This window comes from Ursus americanus, chromosome 2 (genome assembly GCF_024610735.1).
Source record: "Ursus americanus isolate L20-20 chromosome 2, mUrsAme1.1.p, whole genome shotgun sequence".
Lineage (NCBI taxonomy): Eukaryota > Metazoa > Chordata > Mammalia > Carnivora > Ursidae > Ursus > Ursus americanus.
Window position 1 is genome coordinate 46,129,101 of NC_142128.1, and position 20,658 is coordinate 46,149,758.

The 20,658-nt window shown below is 68.8% G+C and overlaps 14 non-coding genes across 14 annotated transcripts; 9 read left to right on the plus strand and 5 right to left on the minus strand.

Moving 5' to 3' along the window:
* Positions 1 to 1,149: 1,149 nt before the first annotated feature.
* On the minus strand, positions 1,150 to 1,232 carry TRNAL-CAG (transfer RNA leucine (anticodon CAG)). The gene has a single exon. It is a non-coding gene; the product is annotated as a tRNA-Leu (tRNA).
* A 606-nt stretch (positions 1,233 to 1,838) lies between these two features.
* TRNAD-GUC (transfer RNA aspartic acid (anticodon GUC)) lies at positions 1,839 to 1,910 on the plus strand. The gene has a single exon. It is a non-coding gene; the product is annotated as a tRNA-Asp (tRNA).
* A 710-nt stretch (positions 1,911 to 2,620) lies between these two features.
* On the plus strand, positions 2,621 to 2,692 carry TRNAG-UCC (transfer RNA glycine (anticodon UCC)). Its single transcript has one exon. It is a non-coding gene; the product is annotated as a tRNA-Gly (tRNA).
* A 288-nt stretch (positions 2,693 to 2,980) lies between these two features.
* TRNAE-CUC (transfer RNA glutamic acid (anticodon CUC)) lies at positions 2,981 to 3,052 on the plus strand. Its single transcript has one exon. It is a non-coding gene; the product is annotated as a tRNA-Glu (tRNA).
* A 4,080-nt stretch (positions 3,053 to 7,132) lies between these two features.
* On the minus strand, positions 7,133 to 7,203 carry TRNAG-GCC (transfer RNA glycine (anticodon GCC)). The gene has a single exon. It is a non-coding gene; the product is annotated as a tRNA-Gly (tRNA).
* A 1,659-nt stretch (positions 7,204 to 8,862) lies between these two features.
* TRNAL-CAG (transfer RNA leucine (anticodon CAG)) lies at positions 8,863 to 8,945 on the minus strand. Its single transcript has one exon. It is a non-coding gene; the product is annotated as a tRNA-Leu (tRNA).
* Positions 8,946 to 9,551: 606 nt separating this feature from the next.
* Positions 9,552 to 9,623, plus strand: TRNAD-GUC (transfer RNA aspartic acid (anticodon GUC)). Its single transcript has one exon. It is a non-coding gene; the product is annotated as a tRNA-Asp (tRNA).
* A 711-nt stretch (positions 9,624 to 10,334) lies between these two features.
* On the plus strand, positions 10,335 to 10,406 carry TRNAG-UCC (transfer RNA glycine (anticodon UCC)). Its single transcript has one exon. It is a non-coding gene; the product is annotated as a tRNA-Gly (tRNA).
* Positions 10,407 to 10,687: 281 nt separating this feature from the next.
* On the plus strand, positions 10,688 to 10,759 carry TRNAE-CUC (transfer RNA glutamic acid (anticodon CUC)). Its single transcript has one exon. It is a non-coding gene; the product is annotated as a tRNA-Glu (tRNA).
* Positions 10,760 to 14,843: 4,084 nt separating this feature from the next.
* Positions 14,844 to 14,914, minus strand: TRNAG-GCC (transfer RNA glycine (anticodon GCC)). Its single transcript has one exon. It is a non-coding gene; the product is annotated as a tRNA-Gly (tRNA).
* Positions 14,915 to 16,583: 1,669 nt separating this feature from the next.
* On the minus strand, positions 16,584 to 16,666 carry TRNAL-CAG (transfer RNA leucine (anticodon CAG)). Its single transcript has one exon. It is a non-coding gene; the product is annotated as a tRNA-Leu (tRNA).
* A 606-nt stretch (positions 16,667 to 17,272) lies between these two features.
* TRNAD-GUC (transfer RNA aspartic acid (anticodon GUC)) lies at positions 17,273 to 17,344 on the plus strand. Its single transcript has one exon. It is a non-coding gene; the product is annotated as a tRNA-Asp (tRNA).
* Positions 17,345 to 18,054: 710 nt separating this feature from the next.
* On the plus strand, positions 18,055 to 18,126 carry TRNAG-UCC (transfer RNA glycine (anticodon UCC)). The gene has a single exon. It is a non-coding gene; the product is annotated as a tRNA-Gly (tRNA).
* A 288-nt stretch (positions 18,127 to 18,414) lies between these two features.
* Positions 18,415 to 18,486, plus strand: TRNAE-CUC (transfer RNA glutamic acid (anticodon CUC)). Its single transcript has one exon. It is a non-coding gene; the product is annotated as a tRNA-Glu (tRNA).
* Positions 18,487 to 20,658: the final 2,172 nt, after the last annotated feature.

Genomic DNA, 20,658 nt, shown 5'->3' on the forward strand with positions numbered 1-20,658 from the left:
GTGTGTGTGTGTGTGTGTGTGTGTGTGTGTGTGTCCCCCGCGCGTGCGCGCGCGTGCCGTGTGGAGAAGTCGGAGGCCCGGTAGCGCGGCCGGCGCCTCTGAGTACCGCTCAGGCCGGGAGACCAAAGCAAGGTGTCTGAGCTCTGGCCCGCAGCTCTCCCTAGGGGCCCAGCTCGGGTGCGGTGGTTGTGAGGCAGGAGCGCGATCTTGGCTCGCAGGAGCGCGTGGGCAGAGTGGCCAGCTGGCCGATGGCGCGGCGAGGGAGCGCTCTGGGCTCCTGGGGTCCCGGCCGGGCCGCGGCTTCCGGCGCGGAGATGTGCTGTGGCGCCCAGGTGGGTGGCTTGGGTATCCAGGGCTTCCCTCCGCCCAGCGCTCATGGGAACCACCTTTGCGGGCTGGACTCCAGGGCCAGGCCCAGTGAAGGGAGGGCCCTGGCGTTAGCCGGCGAGCAGGTGGCTGGGCTGCCTGTGTCCCGGGAGGCAGGCAGGCAGGCAGGCAGGCAGGCGTGGCCAGGGCAAGGCGTCAAGGTGGAAAATCCTCGTGGGCACCACGGGCCACCTGCGTAGGATGTGGAGGGAATGGAATGGGGGCCGGCGGAAAGGACAGGGTGCGGGACGGTGTGCTCCTGGTGGCTGAAGAGCACGGCTCGGAGAGCGAGGCGCTGTTCACCAGGCACGAGTCTGGTGGAGAACCGAATGCGGAGGGCTTTTGGCCTTTGCGCACGCGCCTGGCCCGCAGGGGGCGGTGGGAGTGGAGCGGACGCCAGAGCCGGGGCCAGAGCGGGCGCGGGAGCATGCGCCGGCAGCGGAGCCGGAGCGGGAGCCTGAGCGAGAGCGGGAGCGAGAGCGGGAGCGGGAGGGAGGAAGGAAAAGACAGCCCCCCGAAAGCAGGTGAGCAGAGACGTGCCGCGAGGTTCCCGAAGCCTGCGGGTGTGGGATCAGGTGGGAAAGGCGCGTGAATTGGTGGGGGAGGGCGTGTGTGCGCAAAGCCCGTGGCCAGGAGGGTGGAGGCGTCGGGGCTCCATACTGGGCCCCTTCTGCTCCGGTGCCAGGCAGGAGCGGCCCGTCAGGCAGGCCGGGGCTTGCTATAGGGCGTCGTCCAGGCCCGCCGGTGTCCCGTGCCCTCGTTGGGCGCGCCAAAAGGGGGGCGTGTCAGGAGTGGGATTCGAACCCACGCCTCCAGGGGAGACTGCGACCTGAACGCAGCGCCTTAGACCGCTCGGCCATCCTGACGGCGGGCCTGGGCGCGTCGCCGCTCGCCTGGCTGGGACCCGGCGCGAACGCTGGTGCTGGCTGGCGGCTGTGTGGGTGCGCAAGGGACGGGGCGCGCGCGGGGACCGGCCGACCGGGAGCTCGGCCAGCCGACTGGCCGCCCCGCCGCAGCCGCCGCCCGCCCGCCCCGCTCGCACATCCCCGGCTCTGCACCCAGAGGGCGCCGTCGGGCCAGCCTCTTGCGCCGCCACCGCCCCCTCCCCTGCCCTCCCCTGCTCTCCCCTGCCCTCCCCTCCCCTCCGTCGTCCGCCTCTGGCCATCCTGAGCCCCCGTCCTCCTGCTCGCAGCCGTGCTTGCCCTCTCGGGTCTCTCCTGCCGGCGGGATCTCCGCTTGGCAGGCGGTAGGCAGCGGCGCACTCGGGGTATTCAGCGCCGCCCGCCCGGCCCGGGTCCCTGGTCCACTCCGAGTGGGGGGCAGGGGGACTGCTGTGGGGGCTGACGCGGTTGGTTTGGGGTCGCGTCGGGTGTGGCGTGTGGCGGACGCCTGTGTAAGGCAGGGCGTCGAGGGCAGGGGTAGGCGTGGGCAGGCAGGCGGAGAGGGGTCGGGCGCCCGGGTGGCCGCCGCCGTCCTCGTTAGTATAGTGGTGAGTATCCCCGCCTGTCACGCGGGAGACCGGGGTTCGATTCCCCGACGGGGAGGCAAGACGCCCTTTTTGGTCGCCGGCGTCGCCGCTCTCTCCAAACGTTTGCCCCCAGGGCCCTTCTTCTCCTCCCTCCAGCGTCCGACAAGAGGCGCAGGGCGACGACGGGTGTCCCGCCTGCCCGCCGTCGACCACCGCCACCCCTTTCCCTTCCTCGCCACCCCCCCCCTCCGGCGCGCGCGCGTGCGGGATCGCCACAGCCCAGCCAGGGCCTCCTGTCGTGGCCACGGCGCCTGACGAGTGGCTGTGCTCAAGGCGCTCCTTGGGGACGCGACGCTGCCCCGTGGCGGGGAAGCGGGGGAAGGGGGTGCCGCACGGGGGACGGGTGGGTGGCGGCCGTGTGGGGTCCTCCGTCGGTGCGGGATGTGGGCTCGCGGACCAGCGGGTGGAGAAGGGCCCAGGCCAGCGGGTCTGGGAGGGGCAGCGTGTGTCGGGGGGCGAGGGCCCGGGAGCCGCAGGGCGGCCAGAGCGCCCCCCAGAGGCGGGCGGCGGGCGGCGGGCGGTGGGGCCTGCGGAGCCGCACAGCTGCGCCGGGCCGGCGCGGGTGGGGCGCCGGGCGGCCGCTGCTGGCGCGTGTGGCGGCGCCGAGCTGCGGTCGGGCAGGACGTCGGGGCAGGGCTGCGCCAGGCGGCCGAGGCGGTGGAGAGAAGGCGTGAAGGCGCTGCTGCGAACCCTGGGCCGGCGTCTGGGGGCGGCCCGGGCTGTGCAGCGTTGGTGGTATAGTGGTGAGCATAGCTGCCTTCCAAGCAGTTGACCCGGGTTCGATTCCCGGCCAACGCAGCTGGCCAACCTTTTGCGTGGCTCCAGGGCCCTCGTGCCCGGGCCCGATGGGAGCCGGGAGCCCGGAGCCCGGAGCCCGGAGCATGGAGCGTGGCCGAAGCTGAGCGCGTGTGTGAGGGAAGGAGGCGTGCAGCGTTTTGAGGGTGCTGCCAGCAGGGTAGGTGGATTGGCAGGGCCGGCGGGCGGCTGGCCGTGGCAAGGCGGGGGCCTTGGAGGCAAAGCAGAAGCGCGTGGGTGGTATGGAGGCGCTGGGTCCAGGGGGTGCGGGCCAGGCGTGGAGCCCGCCGCTCCCTGGTGGTCTAGTGGTTAGGATTCGGCGCTCTCACCGCCGCGGCCCGGGTTCGATTCCCGGTCAGGGAAGCCTTTCTTCTTCCTCTCGGCCTACCTACCAACCTGCCCAGCGCATCCGCGCCCCTTTTAGCCAGCTTCTCCCTTGCCACGCCGCCTCGGCGCCCACGCAAGGCCAGCCGCCCCGTCTAGCCCAAGCCTTGCCCTGTCGCCTCGGCCAGCCCAAGCCTTTTGGCCTCGCCAGCCGGCCGCCCAACTGCAGGGCTTGGGCGCCTCCCCTGGACGCTGGCCGGGCTCCCCCTCTTCCTCCGCCCCAAACCCGAGAGGCCGCGATACCCTCTATCCCCACTCATGGCCACCAGCAGACGCCCGCACGTCCAGCCAGCCCAGGGGCTTGGCCTCTGTGGCTGCAGTGCTGTCTTCAGGAGAAACCTCGCCACCCCTGACAGGACACCCCTTGCTCCTTCCTGAGGTGCTAGTTCGTGGTGTCGGTGCTGGGAAGAGGGGCAGGGGGAGTGGGGGAGGAGGTCTGGGGAGCGTGAGCAATCTACCTCTTCGAGCCGGGTACCCTGCTGGAGCCCCTGGTCCCTTGCCTCTCCCCCCGGCCAGCCACGGCCCGGCCCAGCTTCCCAGCACCGACACCACGAACCTCTGGGCTGGCCGCGTCTCCCGTGCCCGGCGATTGCGGTCCACGTGGGTGCTGGCCTTGGGCGGAGATGGGAGCAGAGAGCCGGCCCGTGGCGCCCCGGAGGTGGGGTTGGGAAAGCGAATCTGGGCACGTCCAGGTCGCCGGACCACCAGGCAGAGCAGGTGAGACAGCGGGGAGATTCGGGAGGCCGGTGGGGAAAACCCAACGGCCGAGCGGGTGGGAGGGGCTGGAGGCGCACGGGAGACACACAGGGTGGACTTCTAGCCAACACGTCCCTCACATCGCCTCACCACCACTCCCCTGAATCCTATGGCAAAGTGGCAAGCGTGCTCCCTGGAGCACCCTCCTCCCCCTCCAGCCCTACCCTCATCCCGCAGACCCACGACCTGGACGGCACCTTAAAGATGTTCTCATTGCCCATTCAGCCTTAGCGTACACCCAGCCAGGGTCTACTCCATCCCTCTCTGCACCCCTGTGCGCGTCGTCTCCTACGGGTGCTCCTCTAGGGAAATCGCAGACCAGGGTCTCCTTCCCGCCAACACGTTCACGCCCCTGTCCGCCAAGCGTTTGCTCTCTGTTCAGAGATTGTCTCCTTCAGAGCCCAAGCGGACAGCCCGTGCCCCGCCCAAACCTGCCGCCGCAGCCCACTCGCTGGATTGGGACAAGGTCGTACCAGCCAGGAAAGGAACCCCTGTGGGCGTCCGGGTGTTTACCATCACCACAGGGAGTTCCTTCAGCACCCTTGCCTCTGTGTGCATGCGTACGTGAGTGAGTGTGTGTGCGTGGGGGGGGGGGGGGAGGCAGCCGCGGTGGGGGAAGCGCAGGATGAAGGTGTTTGCTCCCGTGGGTGGCCTCCCACGGGGGTTAGGGCAGAGGGCGACAAGGATCCCAGAAGGACGGGAGGGCCGGGAGCAGCCCGGATGTGTGGGTGGAGTGCCGGGCGGGGAAGTGTGGGGCTTGCGGACCCGGCCGAGAGCGTGGCTGGCCACTCAGGCAGGGTCTCTGCGGAGGCTTGGGGCGTCTTACCCGGCACGCGTGCACGTGTGCGGGAGGGTGAGCTCAGATCTGAGGTAGGGGAGGAGACGGAGTAGGAGTGTGCCTGAGGAGCCTGTGGGAGGTCCGACTGCTGGCCTTGAGTGTGAGAGATGGGTGTGGGGTACACGGGGTGGGTGGCGGGTGGCAGGGGTCTAGCCTGGAGGCTGGCAGGAGCAGCACGCGGCAAGTGGTGGGGAGTGGGTCCCGGCGTAAAAAAGCTGGAGTCCCCCGTGGTGGGAGAGGACCATGGCGGTGGTGCGGGGGGAGACTGCTGTGCTGTGCTATGCTGTGTTGTACTGCAGGGCGCTCGGGCCAACGGGTGGGGTGCAGGGGGACGTGGGTGGGAAGCCGGTAGGCAGGCAAGCACGGGAAACACAGAGAGATGGGGGACCGGGTCTAGGAGCCGTCCCAGCGGGGTGAGGAATTCCACAGCCCCGGAGACTTCAGTCACCTATCATTGGGACAGTCAGTCAGGTCTCAGGGGTCGTCCTGGGGTTGAGATTCAGAGAGGCCAACAGGACAAATGCCACCCAGGATCATTGACCAGTGAGGACTTGGAAAGGAGGGGGCGAGGAGGCAGGCGACAGGTGTGGGGATGTTGGGCCAGAGGGGCGGCCGGGGCGGGGGGGAGGTACTGGCTGAGCTGGTACTTGTGTTGTTGCTGGTGGATGACTTGGTGCCGCCGCTGCTGGCGATGGTGGTGGTGGCCTTTGGTGCCGTTGGTGACGGTGCCAGGGCTGCCGGGGTGATGGTGGACACGGTCTTGGTGGTGGCGGTGGTGGTGGTGACGAAGGACTTCAGTCCTGTTGGCGATGGTGCCCGTGCCGGTGTGGTGATAGTGGAGCTCGTGGAGGTGGCGGTGGCGATGGCGGTGGTGGTGATCGTAGAGGACTTGGGTGCTGTTGGTGATGATGTCCATGCTGGTGCGCTGGTGGTGGACTTGGTGCTGCTGCTGGACTTGGTCATGGTGGTGGTGGTGGTGAAGGACGTCAGTGCTGTGGGCCATGGTGCCTGTGCCAGTGTGGTGATGGTAGACTTGGTCTTGCTGCTGCTGCTGCTGCTGCTGCTGCTGCTGCTGCTGCTTCTGCTGCTGCTGCTGCTGCTGCTGCTGCTGCTGCTATGGTACGAGGGGTTGGGGGTAGACTACGTGGTGTGGGGGTGGTACTGATGGTGGAGGACTTGGGTGCCGTCGGCGATGATGTCCATGCGCGTGAGCTGGTGGTGGACCTGGTCCTTCTGGTGATGGTGGTGGGGGCGGTGATGATGGTGAAGGACTTCAGTCCTGTTGGTTTTGGTGCCCGTGCCGGTGTGGTGATGGTGGACTTGGTGGTGGTGGTGGTGGTGTTGAGGACTTTAGTGCTGTTGGCAGTGGTGCCCGTGGTGGTGTGGTGGTGGACTTGGTCCTAGTGGTGGTGGTGTGGGGGGGTGATAGTGATGGTGGAGGACCTTAGTGCTGTTGGCGATGATGCCTATGCCGGTGCGCTGGTGGTGGCCTTGGTTCTGTTGGTGCTGGTGGCGGTGATGCCGAAGGACTTTAGTGCTGTTGGCAATGGTGCCCGTGGTGGTGTGCGGTGGTGGACTTGGTCCTGCTGGTGGCTGGTGGCCGCGGCGGCGGGGGTGGTGTCGAAGGAGGCTGCCGAGCTGATGTTGGTGATGGTCCGGGTGCTGCTTTGCTGGTGGACTTGGTGCCGCTGCTGCTGCTACTGGTGCTGCTGTTGGGCGGGGGGGCTCGTGGTGGTGGTGGTGGTGCTGTCGCTGCTGCTGCTGCTGCTGGTGGAGGGGGAGCTTGGTGCTGGTGGTGCTGCTGCTAGTGCTGGTGCTGGCGGTGGTCTTAGCGATGGAGGAGCGGCGGGATTTGAAGGATACTGTGGCCAAGCAGGGCATAGAGAGAACAGAGAGCGTGTGTCGGGACAATGGTGTTGTGCCATGAATGTGGTCTTCCTGGTGCACCCTAGTGAGTTTGTGAGGGCCCCTGCCGGAGAATGGGATGTATCAGTGGTAGGGGTGGCAACTTGGTTGTTCCTGGTTGTCAGAGACAGGAGGATTTTGGGAGTGTGGGGAGAGTGAGGCAGGGAGGGAGGAGCGGTGGCGAAAGGAGTGGAGGTGGGGCGAGGTGGGGCGTGCCCACACCCCGAGGCGCGATCGGGGTACAGGTGTGTGGTGGTGCGCGGAAGTATTTCTGGAAGCGAAGTGGGCGAGTCAAGCCGGGTGGTCGGGGTCCCGAAGAGAAAAGGGGCAAAGAGAGCGTGTGGGCGGGCCAGGGGCCTTGGCCCAATGCAGGGTGGAGTTTGGTCGCCTGGACAAGAGAGCCCAAGAAGAAGGGAATGGGCGTCAGAGTGGGGCAGGGCAGGGGCGGTCCCCCCCCCGGTGGGAGCAGGGTTGGTGTAGGCCAGGTGCCTGGAGCTTTGGAGAGAGGAAGCCGGGCCGTGCCAGCGTTGGGGCTGCAGGGCCAAAAGGGGACAGAGCACTGCATGGGCCGGGAATCGAACCCGGGCCTCCCGCGTGGCAGGCGAGAATTCTACCACTGAACCACCCATGCACCGATGGCAGTGCTCAACAGACGGCTTCCCCAGCGGCGCTCCCCAGCGGCGGCCAGACGCGGGTCGGGGCCAGTCGCGAGCATCTGCTTCGTGGGAGCAGGAGGCGGACGGGCGGCCTGAAAAAGAGGCTCCAGGCACGTCCAGAGCCCTAGGGAGCGGCGCAGACGGGCAGAGCGAGGCACCGGCGCGTGCAGGCTGACTAGGCTCATCCTGTGCTTTCTCCCTGGTGGGAGGGGGGGCGCCAGACACTGCCCCGCTGGGGGTCGGTTGCCAGGGAAGCCAGGAGGTGGACCAAGCCCGGCCTGCGCCCGAATCGCACACAGCACGGGGGATATGTGGCGGGCGCAGCTGAGCACTGACGTTCCCTTCAGCAGCTCGTGTCAGCACCGACCCAAAGTCCCTTTGGCTGATGGCTTTCTCGTCCACTCAGTGTGTGCAAGGGCCAGGGGGGGAGCGGAGGGTCTGGGGAACGGAGCTGCGGTTGTGTGCGCACGTGGGGTGCCGTGGGGTGGTGTGTGTGTGTGTGTGTGTGTGTGTGTGTGTCCCCCGCGCGTGCGCGCGCGTGCCGTGTGGAGAAGTCGGAGGCCCGGTAGCGCGGCCGGCGCCTCTGAGTACCGCTCAGGCCGGGAGACCAAAGCAAGGTGTCTGAGCTCTGGCCCGCAGCTCTCCCTAGGGGCCCAGCTCGGGTGCGGTGGTTGTGAGGCAGGAGCGCGATCTTGGCTCGCAGGAGCGCGTGGGCAGAGTGGCCAGCTGGCCGATGGCGCGGCGAGGGAGCGCTCTGGGCTCCTGGGGTCCCGGCCGGGCCGCGGCTTCCGGCGCGGAGATGTGCTGTGGCGCCCAGGTGGGTGGCTTGGGTATCCAGGGCTTCCCTCCGCCCAGCGCTCATGGGAACCACCTTTGCGGGCTGGACTCCAGGGCCAGGCCCAGTGAAGGGAGGGCCCTGGCGTTAGCCGGCGAGCAGGTGGCTGGGCTGCCTGTGTCCCGGGAGGCAGGCAGGCAGGCAGGCAGGCAGGCGTGGCCAGGGCAAGGCGTCAAGGTGGAAAATCCTCGTGGGCACCACGGGCCACCTGCGTAGGATGTGGAGGGAATGGAATGGGGGCCGGCGGAAAGGACAGGGTGCGGGACGGTGTGCTCCTGGTGGCTGAAGAGCACGGCTCGGAGAGCGAGGCGCTGTTCACCAGGCACGAGTCTGGTGGAGAACCGAATGCGGAGGGCTTTTGGCCTTTGCGCACGCGCCTGGCCCGCAGGGGGCGGTGGGAGTGGAGCGGACGCCAGAGCCGGGGCCAGAGCGGGCGCGGGAGCATGCGCCGGCAGCGGAGCCGGAGCGGGAGCCTGAGCGAGAGCGGGAGCGAGAGCGGGAGCGGGAGGGAGGAAGGAAAAGACAGCCCCCCGAAAGCAGGTGAGCAGAGACGTGCCGCGAGGTTCCCGAAGCCTGCGGGTGTGGGATCAGGTGGGAAAGGCGCGTGAATTGGTGGGGGAGGGCGTGTGTGCGCAAAGCCCGTGGCCAGGAGGGTGGAGGCGTCGGGGCTCCATACTGGGCCCCTTCTGCTCCGGTGCCAGGCAGGAGCGGCCCGTCAGGCAGGCCGGGGCTTGCTATAGGGCGTCGTCCAGGCCCGCCGGTGTCCCGTGCCCTCGTTGGGCGCGCCAAAAGGGGGGCGTGTCAGGAGTGGGATTCGAACCCACGCCTCCAGGGGAGACTGCGACCTGAACGCAGCGCCTTAGACCGCTCGGCCATCCTGACGGCGGGCCTGGGCGCGTCGCCGCTCGCCTGGCTGGGACCCGGCGCGAACGCTGGTGCTGGCTGGCGGCTGTGTGGGTGCGCAAGGGACGGGGCGCGCGCGGGGACCGGCCGACCGGGAGCTCGGCCAGCCGACTGGCCGCCCCGCCGCAGCCGCCGCCCGCCCGCCCCGCTCGCACATCCCCGGCTCTGCACCCAGAGGGCGCCGTCGGGCCAGCCTCTTGCGCCGCCACCGCCCCCTCCCCTGCCCTCCCCTGCTCTCCCCTGCCCTCCCCTCCCCTCCGTCGTCCGCCTCTGGCCATCCTGAGCCCCCGTCCTCCTGCTCGCAGCCGTGCTTGCCCTCTCGGGTCTCTCCTGCCGGCGGGATCTCCGCTTGGCAGGCGGTAGGCAGCGGCGCACTCGGGGTATTCAGCGCCGCCCGCCCGGCCCGGGTCCCTGGTCCACTCCGAGTGGGGGGCAGGGGGACTGCTGTGGGGGCTGACGCGGTTGGTTTGGGGTCGCGTCGGGTGTGGCGTGTGGCGGACGCCTGTGTAAGGCAGGGCGTCGAGGGCAGGGGTAGGCGTGGGCAGGCAGGCGGAGAGGGGTCGGGCGCCCGGGTGGCCGCCGCCGTCCTCGTTAGTATAGTGGTGAGTATCCCCGCCTGTCACGCGGGAGACCGGGGTTCGATTCCCCGACGGGGAGGCAAGACGCCCTTTTTGGTCGCCGGCGTCGCCGCTCTCTCCAAACGTTTGCCCCCAGGGCCCTTCTTCTCCTCCCTCCAGCGTCCGACAAGAGGCGCAGGGCGACGACGGGTGTCCCGCCTGCCCGCCGTCGACCACCGCCACCCCTTTCCCTTCCTCGCCACCCCCCCCCCTCCGGCGCGCGCGCGTGCGGGATCGCCACAGCCCAGCCAGGGCCTCCTGTCGTGGCCACGGCGCCTGACGAGTGGCTGTGCTCAAGGCGCTCCTTGGGGACGCGACGCTGCCCCGTGGCGGGGAAGCGGGGGAAGGGGGTGCCGCACGGGGGACGGGTGGGTGGCGGCCGTGTGGGGTCCTCCGTCGGTGCGGGATGTGGGCTCGCGGACCAGCGGGTGGAGAAGGGCCCAGGCCAGCGGGTCTGGGAGGGGCAGCGTGTGTCGGGGGGCGAGGGCCCGGGAGCCGCAGGGCGGCCAGAGCGCCCCCCAGAGGCGGGCGGCGGGCGGCGGGCGGTGGGGCCTGCGGAGCCGCACAGCTGCGCCGGGCCGGCGCGGGTGGGGCGCCGGGCGGCCGCTGCTGGCGCGTGTGGCGGCGCCGAGCTGCGGTCGGGCAGGACGTCGGGGCAGGGCTGCGCCAGGCGGCCGAGGCGGTGGAGAGAAGGCGTGAAGGCGCTGCTGCGAACCCTGGGCCGGCGTCTGGGGGCGGCCCGGGCTGTGCAGCGTTGGTGGTATAGTGGTGAGCATAGCTGCCTTCCAAGCAGTTGACCCGGGTTCGATTCCCGGCCAACGCAGCTGGCCAACCTTTTGCGTGGCTCCAGGGCCCTCGTGCCCGGGCCCGATGGGAGCCGGGAGCCCGGAGCCCGGAGCATGGAGCGTGGCCGAAGCTGAGCGCGTGTGTGAGGGAAGGAGGCGTGCAGCGTTTTGAGGGTGCTGCCAGCAGGGTAGGTGGATTGGCAGGGCCGGCGGGCGGCTGGCCGTGGCAAGGCGGGGGCCTTGGAGGCAAAGCAGAAGCGCGTGGGTGGTATGGAGGCGCTGGGTCCAGGGGGTGCGGGCCAGGCGTGGAGCCCGCCGCTCCCTGGTGGTCTAGTGGTTAGGATTCGGCGCTCTCACCGCCGCGGCCCGGGTTCGATTCCCGGTCAGGGAAGCCTTTCTTCTTCCTCTCGGCCTACCTACCAACCTGCCCAGCGCATCCGCGCCCCTTTTAGCCAGCTTCTCCCTTGCCACGCCGCCTCGGCGCCCACGCAAGGCCAGCCGCCCCGTCTAGCCCAAGCCTTGCCCTGTCGCCTCGGCCAGCCCAAGCCTTTTGGCCTCGCCAGCCGGCCGCCCAACTGCAGGGCTTGGGCGCCTCCCCTGGACGCTGGCCGGGCTCCCCCTCTTCCTCCGCCCCAAACCCGAGAGGCCGCGATACCCTCTATCCCCACTCATGGCCACCAGCAGACGCCCGCACGTCCAGCCAGCCCAGGGGCTTGGCCTCTGTGGCTGCAGTGCTGTCTTCAGGAGAAACCTCGCCACCCCTGACAGGACACCCCTTGCTCCTTCCTGAGGTGCTAGTTCGTGGTGTCGGTGCTGGGAAGAGGGGCAGGGGGAGTGGGGGAGGAGGTCTGGGGAGCGTGAGCAATCTACCTCTTCGAGCCGGGTACCCTGCTGGAGCCCCTGGTCCCTTGCCTCTCCCCCCGGCCAGCCACGGCCCGGCCCAGCTTCCCAGCACCGACACCACGAACCTCTGGGCTGGCCGCGTCTCCCGTGCCCGGCGATTGCGGTCCACGTGGGTGCTGGCCTTGGGCGGAGATGGGAGCAGAGAGCCGGCCCGTGGCGCCCCGGAGGTGGGGTTGGGAAAGCGAATCTGGGCACGTCCAGGTCGCCGGACCACCAGGCAGAGCAGGTGAGACAGCGGGGAGATTCGGGAGGCCGGTGGGGAAAACCCAACGGCCGAGCGGGTGGGAGGGGCTGGAGGCGCACGGGAGACACACAGGGTGGACTTCTAGCCAACACGTCCCTCACATCGCCTCACCACCACTCCCCTGAATCCTATGGCAAAGTGGCAAGCGTGCTCCCTGGAGCACCCTCCTCCCCCTCCAGCCCTACCCTCATCCCGCAGACCCACGACCTGGACGGCACCTTAAAGATGTTCTCATTGCCCATTCAGCCTTAGCGTACACCCAGCCAGGGTCTACTCCATCCCTCTCTGCACCCCTGTGCGCGTCGTCTCCTACGGGTGCTCCTCTAGGGAAATCGCAGACCAGGGTCTCCTTCCCGCCAACACGTTCACGCCCCTGTCCGCCAAGCGTTTGCTCTCTGTTCAGAGATTGTCTCCTTCAGAGCCCAAGCGGACAGCACGTGCCCCGCCCAAACCTGCCGCCGCAGCCCACTCGCTGGATTGGGACAAGGTCGTACCAGCCAGGAAAGGAACCCCTGTGGGCGTCCGGGTGTTTACCATCACCACAGGGAGTTCCTTCAGCACCCTTGCCTCTGTGTGCATGCGTACGTGAGTGAGTGTGTGTGCGTGGGGGGGGGGGAGGCAGCCGCGGTGGGGGAAGCGCAGGATGAAGGTGTTTGCTCCCGTGGGTGGCCTCCCACGGGGGTTAGGGCAGAGGGCGACAAGGATCCCAGAAGGACGGGAGGGCCGGGAGCAGCCCGGATGTGTGGGTGGAGTGCCGGGCGGGGAAGTGTGGGGCTTGCGGACCCGGCCGAGAGCGTGGCTGGCCACTCAGGCAGGGTCTCTGCGGAGGCTTGGGGCGTCTTACCCGGCACGCGTGCACGTGTGCGGGAGGGTGAGCTCAGATCTGAGGTAGGGGAGGAGACGGAGTAGGAGTGTGCCTGAGGAGCCTGTGGGAGGTCCGACTGCTGGCCTTGAGTGTGAGAGATGGGTGTGGGGTACACGGGGTGGGTGGCGGGTGGCAGGGGTCTAGCCTGGAGGCTGGCAGGAGCAGCACGCGGCAAGTGGTGGGGAGTGGGTCCCGGCGTAAAAAAGCTGGAGTCCCCCGTGGTGGGAGAGGACCATGGCGGTGGTGCGGGGGGAGACTGCTGTGCTGTGCTATGCTGTGTTGTACTGCAGGGCGCTCGGGCCAACGGGTGGGGTGCAGGGGGACGTGGGTGGGAAGCCGGTAGGCAGGCAAGCACGGGAAACACAGAGAGATGGGGGACCGGGTCTAGGAGCCGTCCCAGCGGGGTGAGGAATTCCACAGCCCCGGAGACTTCAGTCACCTATCATTGGGACAGTCAGTCAGGTCTCAGGGGTCGTCCTGGGGTTGAGATTCAGAGAGGCCAACAGGACAAATGCCACCCAGGATCATTGACCAGTGAGGACTTGGAAAGGAGGGGGCGAGGAGGCAGGCGACAGGTGTGGGGATGTTGGGCCAGAGGGGCGGCCGGGGCGGGGGGGAGGTACTGGCTGAGCTGGTACTTGTGTTGTTGCTGGTGGATGACTTGGTGCCGCCGCTGCTGGCGATGGTGGTGGTGGCCTTTGGTGCCGTTGGTGACGGTGCCAGGGCTGCCGGGGTGATGGTGGACACGGTCTTGGTGGTGGCGGTGGTGGTGGTGACGAAGGACTTCAGTCCTGTTGGCGATGGTGCCCGTGCCGGTGTGGTGATAGTGGAGCTCGTGGAGGTGGCGGTGGCGATGGCGGTGGTGGTGATCGTAGAGGACTTGGGTGCTGTTGGTGATGATGTCCATGCTGGTGCGCTGGTGGTGGACTTGGTGCTGCTGCTGGACTTGGTCATGGTGGTGGTGGTGGTGAAGGACGTCAGTGCTGTGGGCCATGGTGCCTGTGCCAGTGTGGTGATGGTAGACTTGGTCTTGCTGCTGCTGCTGCTGCTGCTGCTGCTGCTGCTTCTGCTGCTGCTGCTGCTGCTGCTGCTGCTGCTGCTGCTGCTGCTGCTATGGTACGAGGGGTTGGGGGTAGACTACGTGGTGTGGGGGTGGTACTGATGGTGGAGGACTTGGGTGCCGTCGGCGATGATGTCCATGCGCGTGAGCTGGTGGTGGACCTGGTCCTTCTGGTGATGGTGGTGGGGGCGGTGATGATGGTGAAGGACTTCAGTCCTGTTGGTTTTGGTGCCCGTGCCGGTGTGGTGATGGTGGACTTGGTGGTGGTGGTGGTGGTGTTGAGGACTTTAGTGCTGTTGGCAGTGGTGCCCGTGGTGGTGTGGTGGTGGACTTGGTCCTAGTGGTGGTGGTGTGGGGGGGTGATAGTGATGGTGGAGGACCTTAGTGCTGTTGGCGATGATGCCTATGCCGGTGCGCTGGTGGTGGCCTTGGTTCTGTTGGTGCTGGTGGCGGTGATGCCGAAGGACTTTAGTGCTGTTGGCAATGGTGCCCGTGGTGGTGTGCGGTGGTGGACTTGGTCCTGCTGGTGGCTGGTGGCCGCGGCGGCGGGGGTGGTGTCGAAGGAGGCTGCCGAGCTGATGTTGGTGATGGTCCGGGTGCTGCTTTGCTGGTGGACTTGGTGCCGCTGCTGCTGCTACTGGTGCTGCTGTTGGGCGGGGGGGCTCGTGGTGGTGGTGGTGGTGCTGTCGCTGCTGCTGCTGCTGCTGCTGGTGGAGGGGGAGCTTGGTGCTGGTGGTGCTGCTGCTAGTGCTGGTGCTGGCGGTGGTCTTAGCGATGGAGGAGCGGCGGGATTTGAAGGATACTGTGGCCAAGCAGGGCATAGAGAGAACAGAGAGCGTGTGTCGGGACGATGGTGTTGTGCCATGAATGTGGTCTTCCTGGTGCACCCTAGTGAGTTTGTGAGGGCCCCTGCCGGAGAATGGGATGTATCAGTGGTAGGGGTGGCAACTTGGTTGTTCCTGGTTGTCAGAGACAGGAGGATTTTGGGAGTGTGGGGAGAGTGAGGCAGGGAGGGAGGAGCGGTGGCGAAAGGAGTGGAGGTGGGGCGAGGTGGGGCGTGCCCACACCCCGAGGCGCGATCGGGGTACAGGTGTGTGGTGGTGCGCGGAAGTATTTCTGGAAGCGAAGTGGGCGAGTCAAGCCGGGTGGTCGGGGTCCCGAAGAGAAAAGGGGCAAAGAGAGCGTGTGGGCGGGCCAGGGGCCTTGGCCCAATGCAGGGTGGAGTTTGGTCGCCTGGACAAGAGAGCCCAAGAAGAAGGGAATGGGCGTCAGAGTGGGGCAGGGCAGGGGCGGTCCCCCCCGGTGGGAGCAGGGTTGGTGTAGGCCAGGTGCCTGGAGCTTTGGAGAGAGGAAGCCGGGCCGTGCCAGCGTTGGGGCTGCAGGGCCAAAAGGGGACAGAGCACTGCATGGGCCGGGAATCGAACCCGGGCCTCCCGCGTGGCAGGCGAGAATTCTACCACTGAACCACCCATGCACCGATGGCAGTGCTCAACAGACGGCTTCCCCAGCGGCGCTCCCCAGCGGCGGCCAGACGCGGGTCGGGGCCAGTCGCGAGCATCTGCTTCGTGGGAGCAGGAGGCGGACGGGCGGCCTGAAAAAGAGGCTCCAGGCACGTCCAGAGCCCTAGGGAGCGGCGCAGACGGGCAGAGCGAGGCACCGGCGCGTGCAGGCTGACTAGGCTCATCCTGTGCTTTCTCCCTGGTGGGAGGGGGGGCGCCAGACACTGCCCCGCTGGGGGTCGGTTGCCAGGGAAGCCAGGAGGTGGACCAAGCCCGGCCTGCGCCCGAATCGCACACAGCACGGGGGATATGTGGCGGGCGCAGCTGAGCACTGACGTTCCCTTCAGCAGCTCGTGTCAGCACCGACCCAAAGTCCCTTTGGCTGATGGCTTTCTCGTCCACTCAGTGTGTGCAAGGGCCAGGGGGGGAGCGGAGGGTCTGGGGAACGGAGCTGCGGTTGTGTGCGCACGTGGGGTGCCGTGGGGTGGTGTGTGTGTGTGTGTGTGTGTGTGTGTGTCCCCCGCGCGTGCGCGCGCGTGCCGTGTGGAGAAGTCGGAGGCCCGGTAGCGCGGCCGGCGCCTCTGAGTACCGCTCAGGCCGGGAGACCAAAGCAAGGTGTCTGAGCTCTGGCCCGCAGCTCTCCCTAGGGGCCCAGCTCGGGTGCGGTGGTTGTGAGGCAGGAGCGCGATCTTGGCTCGCAGGAGCGCGTGGGCAGAGTGGCCAGCTGGCCGATGGCGCGGCGAGGGAGCGCTCTGGGCTCCTGGGGTCCCGGCCGGGCCGCGGCTTCCGGCGCGGAGATGTGGTGTGGCGCCCAGGTGGGTGGCTTGGGTATCCAGGGCTTCCCTCCGCCCAGCGCTCATGGGAACCACCTTTGCGGGCTGGACTCCAGGGCCAGGCCCAGTGAAGGGAGGGCCCTGGCGTTAGCCGGCGAGCAGGTGGCTGGGCTGCCTGTGTCCCGGGAGGCAGGCAGGCAGGCAGGCAGGCAGGCGTGGCCAGGGCAAGGCGTCAAGGTGGAAAATCCTCGTGGGCACCACGGGCCACCTGCGTAGGATGTGGAGGGAATGGAATGGGGGCCGGCGGAAAGGACAGGGTGCGGGACGGTGTGCTCCTGGTGGCTGAAGAGCACGGCTCGGAGAGCGAGGCGCTGTTCACCAGGCACGAGTCTGGTGGAGAACCGAATGCGGAGGGCTTTTGGCCTTTGCGCACGCGCCTGGCCCGCAGGGGGCGGTGGGAGTGGAGCGGACGCCAGAGCCGGGGCCAGAGCGGGCGCGGGAGCATGCGCCGGCAGCGGAGCCGGAGCGGGAGCCTGAGCGAGAGCGGGAGCGAGAGCGGGAGCGAGAGCGGGAGCGGGAGGGAGGAAGGAAAAGACAGCCCCCCGAAAGCAGGTGAGCAGAGACGTGCCGCGAGGTTCCCGAAGCCTGCGGGTGTGGGATCAGGTGGGAAAGGCGCGTGAATTGGTGGGGGAGGGCGTGTGTGCGCAAAGCCCGTGGCCAGGAGGGTGGAGGCGTCGGGGCTCCATACTGGGCCCCTTCTGCTCCGGTGCCAGGCAGGAGCGGCCCGTCAGGCAGGCCGGGGCTTGCTATAGGGCGTCGTCCAGGCCCGCCGGTGTCCCGTGCCCTCGTTGGGCGCGCCAAAAGGGGGGCGTGTCAGGAGTGGGATTCGAACCCACGCCTCCAGGGGAGACTGCGACCTGAACGCAGCGCCTTAGACCGCTCGGCCATCCTGACGGCGGGCCTGGGCGCGTCGCCGCTCGCCTGGCTGGGACCCGGCGCGAACGCTGGTGCTGGCTGGCGGCTGTGTGGGTGCGCAAGGGACGGGGCGCGCGCGGGGACCGGCCGACCGGGAGCTCGGCCAGCCGACTGGCCGCCCCGCCGCAGCCGCCGCCCGCCCGCCCCGCTCGCACATCCCCGGCTCTGCACCCAGAGGGCGCCGTCGGGCCAGCCTCTTGCGCCGCCACCGCCCCCTCCCCTGCCCTCCCCTGCTCTCCCCTGCCCTCCCCTCCCCTCCGTCGTCCGCCTCTGGCCATCCTGAGCCCCCGTCCTCCTGCTCGCAGCCGTGCTTGCCCTCTCGGGTCTCTCCTGCCGGCGGGATCTCCGCTTGGCAGGCGGTAGGCAGCGGCGCACTCGGGGTATTCAGCGCCGCCCGCCCGGCCCGGGTCCCTGGTCCACTCCGAGTGGGGGGCAGGGGGACTGCTGTGGGGGCTGACGCGGTTGGTTTGGGGTCGCGTCGGGTGTGGCGTGTGGCGGACGCCTGTGTAAGGCAGGGCGTCGAGGGCAGGGGTAGGCGTGGGCAGGCAGGCGGAGAGGGGTCGGGCGCCCGGGTGGCCGCCGCCGTCCTCGTTAGTATAGTGGTGAGTATCCCCGCCTGTCACGCGGGAGACCGGGGTTCGATTCCCCGACGGGGAGGCAAGACGCCCTTTTTGGTCGCCGGCGTCGCCGCTCTCTCCAAACGTTTGCCCCCAGGGCCCTTCTTCTCCTCCCTCCAGCGTCCGACAAGAGGCGCAGGGCGACGACGGGTGTCCCGCCTGCCCGCCGTCGACCACCGCCACCCCTTTCCCTTCCTCGCCACCCCCCCCCTCCGGCGCGCGCGCGTGCGGGATCGCCACAGCCCAGCCAGGGCCTCCTGTCGTGGCCACGGCGCCTGACGAGTGGCTGTGCTCAAGGCGCTCCTTGGGGACGCGACGCTGCCCCGTGGCGGGGAAGCGGGGGAAGGGGGTGCCGCACGGGGGACGGGTGGGTGGCGGCCGTGTGGGGTCCTCCGTCGGTGCGGGATGTGGGCTCGCGGACCAGCGGGTGGAGAAGGGCCCAGGCCAGCGGGTCTGGGAGGGGCAGCGTGTGTCGGGGGGCGAGGGCCCGGGAGCCGCAGGGCGGCCAGAGCGCCCCCCAGAGGCGGGCGGCGGGCGGCGGGCGGTGGGGCCTGCGGAGCCGCACAGCTGCGCCGGGCCGGCGCGGGTGGGGCGCCGGGCGGCCGCTGCTGGCGCGTGTGGCGGCGCCGAGCTGCGGTCGGGCAGGACGTCGGGGCAGGGCTGCGCCAGGCGGCCGAGGCGGTGGAGAGAAGGCGTGAAGGCGCTGCTGCGAACCCTGGGCCGGCGTCTGGGGGCGGCCCGGGCTGTGCAGCGTTGGTGGTATAGTGGTGAGCATAGCTGCCTTCCAAGCAGTTGACCCGGGTTCGATTCCCGGCCAACGCAGCTGGCCAACCTTTTGCGTGGCTCCAGGGCCCTCGTGCCCGGGCCCGATGGGAGCCGGGAGCCCGGAGCCCGGAGCCCGGAGCATGGAGCGTGGCCGAAGCTGAGCGCGTGTGTGAGGGAAGGAGGCGTGCAGCGTTTTGAGGGTGCTGCCAGCAGGGTAGGTGGATTGGCAGGGCCGGCGGGCGGCTGGCCGTGGCAAGGCGGGGGCCTTGGAGGCAAAGCAGAAGCGCGTGGGTGGTATGGAGGCGCTGGGTCCAGGGGGTGCGGGCCAGGCGTGGAGCCCGCCGCTCCCTGGTGGTCTAGTGGTTAGGATTCGGCGCTCTCACCGCCGCGGCCCGGGTTCGATTCCCGGTCAGGGAAGCCTTTCTTCTTCCTCTCGGCCTACCTACCAACCTGCCCAGCGCATCCGCGCCCCTTTTAGCCAGCTTCTCCCTTGCCACGCCGCCTCGGCGCCCACGCAAGGCCAGCCGCCCCGTCTAGCCCAAGCCTTGCCCTGTCGCCTCGGCCAGCCCAAGCCTTTTGGCCTCGCCAGCCGGCCGCCCAACTGCAGGGCTTGGGCGCCTCCCCTGGACGCTGGCCGGGCTCCCCCTCTTCCTCCGCCCCAAACCCGAGAGGCCGCGATACCCTCTATCCCCACTCATGGCCACCAGCAGACGCCCGCACGTCCAGCCAGCCCAGGGGCTTGGCCTCTGTGGCTGCAGTGCTGTCTTCAGGAGAAACCTCGCCACCCCTGACAGGACACCCCTTGCTCCTTCCTGAGGTGCTAGTTCGTGGTGTCGGTGCTGGGAAGAGGGGCAGGGGGAGTGGGGGAGGAGGTCTGGGGAGCGTGAGCAATCTACCTCTTCGAGCCGGGTACCCTGCTGGAGCCCCTGGTCCCTTGCCTCTCCCCCCGGCCAGCCACGGCCCGGCCCAGCTTCCCAGCACCGACACCACGAACCTCTGGGCTGGCCGCGTCTCCCGTGCCCGGCGATTGCGGTCCACGTGGGTGCTGGCCTTGGGCGGAGATGGGAGCAGAGAGCCGGCCCGTGGCGCCCCGGAGGTGGGGTTGGGAAAGCGAATCTGGGCACGTCCAGGTCGCCGGACCACCAGGCAGAGCAGGTGAGACAGCGGGGAGATTCGGGAGGCCGGTGGGGAAAACCCAACGGCCGAGCGGGTGGGAGGGGCTGGAGGCGCACGGGAGACACACAGGGTGGACTTCTAGCCAACACGTCCCTCACATCGCCTCACCACCACTCCCCTGAATCCTATGGCAAAGTGGCAAGCGTGCTCCCTGGAGCACCCTCCTCCCCCTCCAGCCCTACCCTCATCCCGCAGACCCACGACCTGGACGGCACCTTAAAGATGTTCTCATTGCCCATTCAGCCTTAGCGTACACCTAGCCAGGGTCTACTCCATCCCTCTCTGCACCCCTGTGCGCGTCGTCTCCTACGGGTGCTCCTCTAGGGAAATCGCAGACCAGGGTCTCCTTCCCGCCAACACGTTCACGCCCCTGTCCGCCAAGCGTTTGCTCTCTGTTCAGAGATTGTCTCCTTCAGAGCCCAAGCGGACAGCCCGTGCCCCGCCCAAACCTGCCGCCGCAGCCCACTCGCTGGATTGGGACAAGGTCGTACCAGCCAGGAAAGGAACCCCTGTGGGCGTCCGGGTGTTTACCATCACCACAGGGAGTTCCTTCAGCACCCTTGCCTCTGTGTGCATGCGTACGTGAGTGAGTGTGTGTGCGTGGGGGGGGGAGGCAGCCGCGGTGGGGGAAGCGCAGGATGAAGGTGTTTGCTCCCGTGGGTGGCCTCCCACGGGGGTTAGGGCAGAGGGCGACAAGGATCCCAGAAGGACGGGAGGGCCGGGAGCAGCCCGGATGTGTGGGTGGAGTGCCGGGCGGGGAAGTGTGGGGCTTGCGGACCCGGCCGAGAGCGTGGCTGGCCACTCAGGCAGGGTCTCTGCGGAGGCTTGGGGCGTCTTACCCGGCACGCGTGCACGTGTGCGGGAGGGTGAGCTCAGATCTGAGGTAGGGGAGGAGACGGAGTAGGAGTGTGCCTGAGGAGCCTGTGGGAGGTCCGACTGCTGGCCTTGAGTGTGAGAGATGGGTGTGGGGTACACGGGGTGGGTGGCGGGTGGCAGGGGTCTAGCCTGGAGGCTGGCAGGAGCAGCACGCGGCAAGTGGTGGGGAGTGGGTCCCGGCGTAAAAAAGCTGGAGTCCCCCGTGGTGGGAGAGGACCATGGCGGTGGTGCGGGGGGAGACTGCTGTGCTGTGCTATGCTGTGTTGTACTGCAGGGCGCTCGGGCCAACGGGTGGGGTGCAGGGGGACGTGGGTGGGAAGCCGGTAGGCAGGCAAGCACGGGAAACACAGAGAGATGGGGGACCGGGTCTAGGAGCCGTCCCAGCGGGGTGAGGAATTCCACAGCCCCGGAGACTTCAGTCACCTATCATTGGGACAGTCAGTCAGGTCTCAGGGGTCGTCCTGGGGTTGAGATTCAGAGAGGCCAACAGGACAAATGCCACCCAGGATCATTGACCAGTGAGGACTTGGAAAGGAG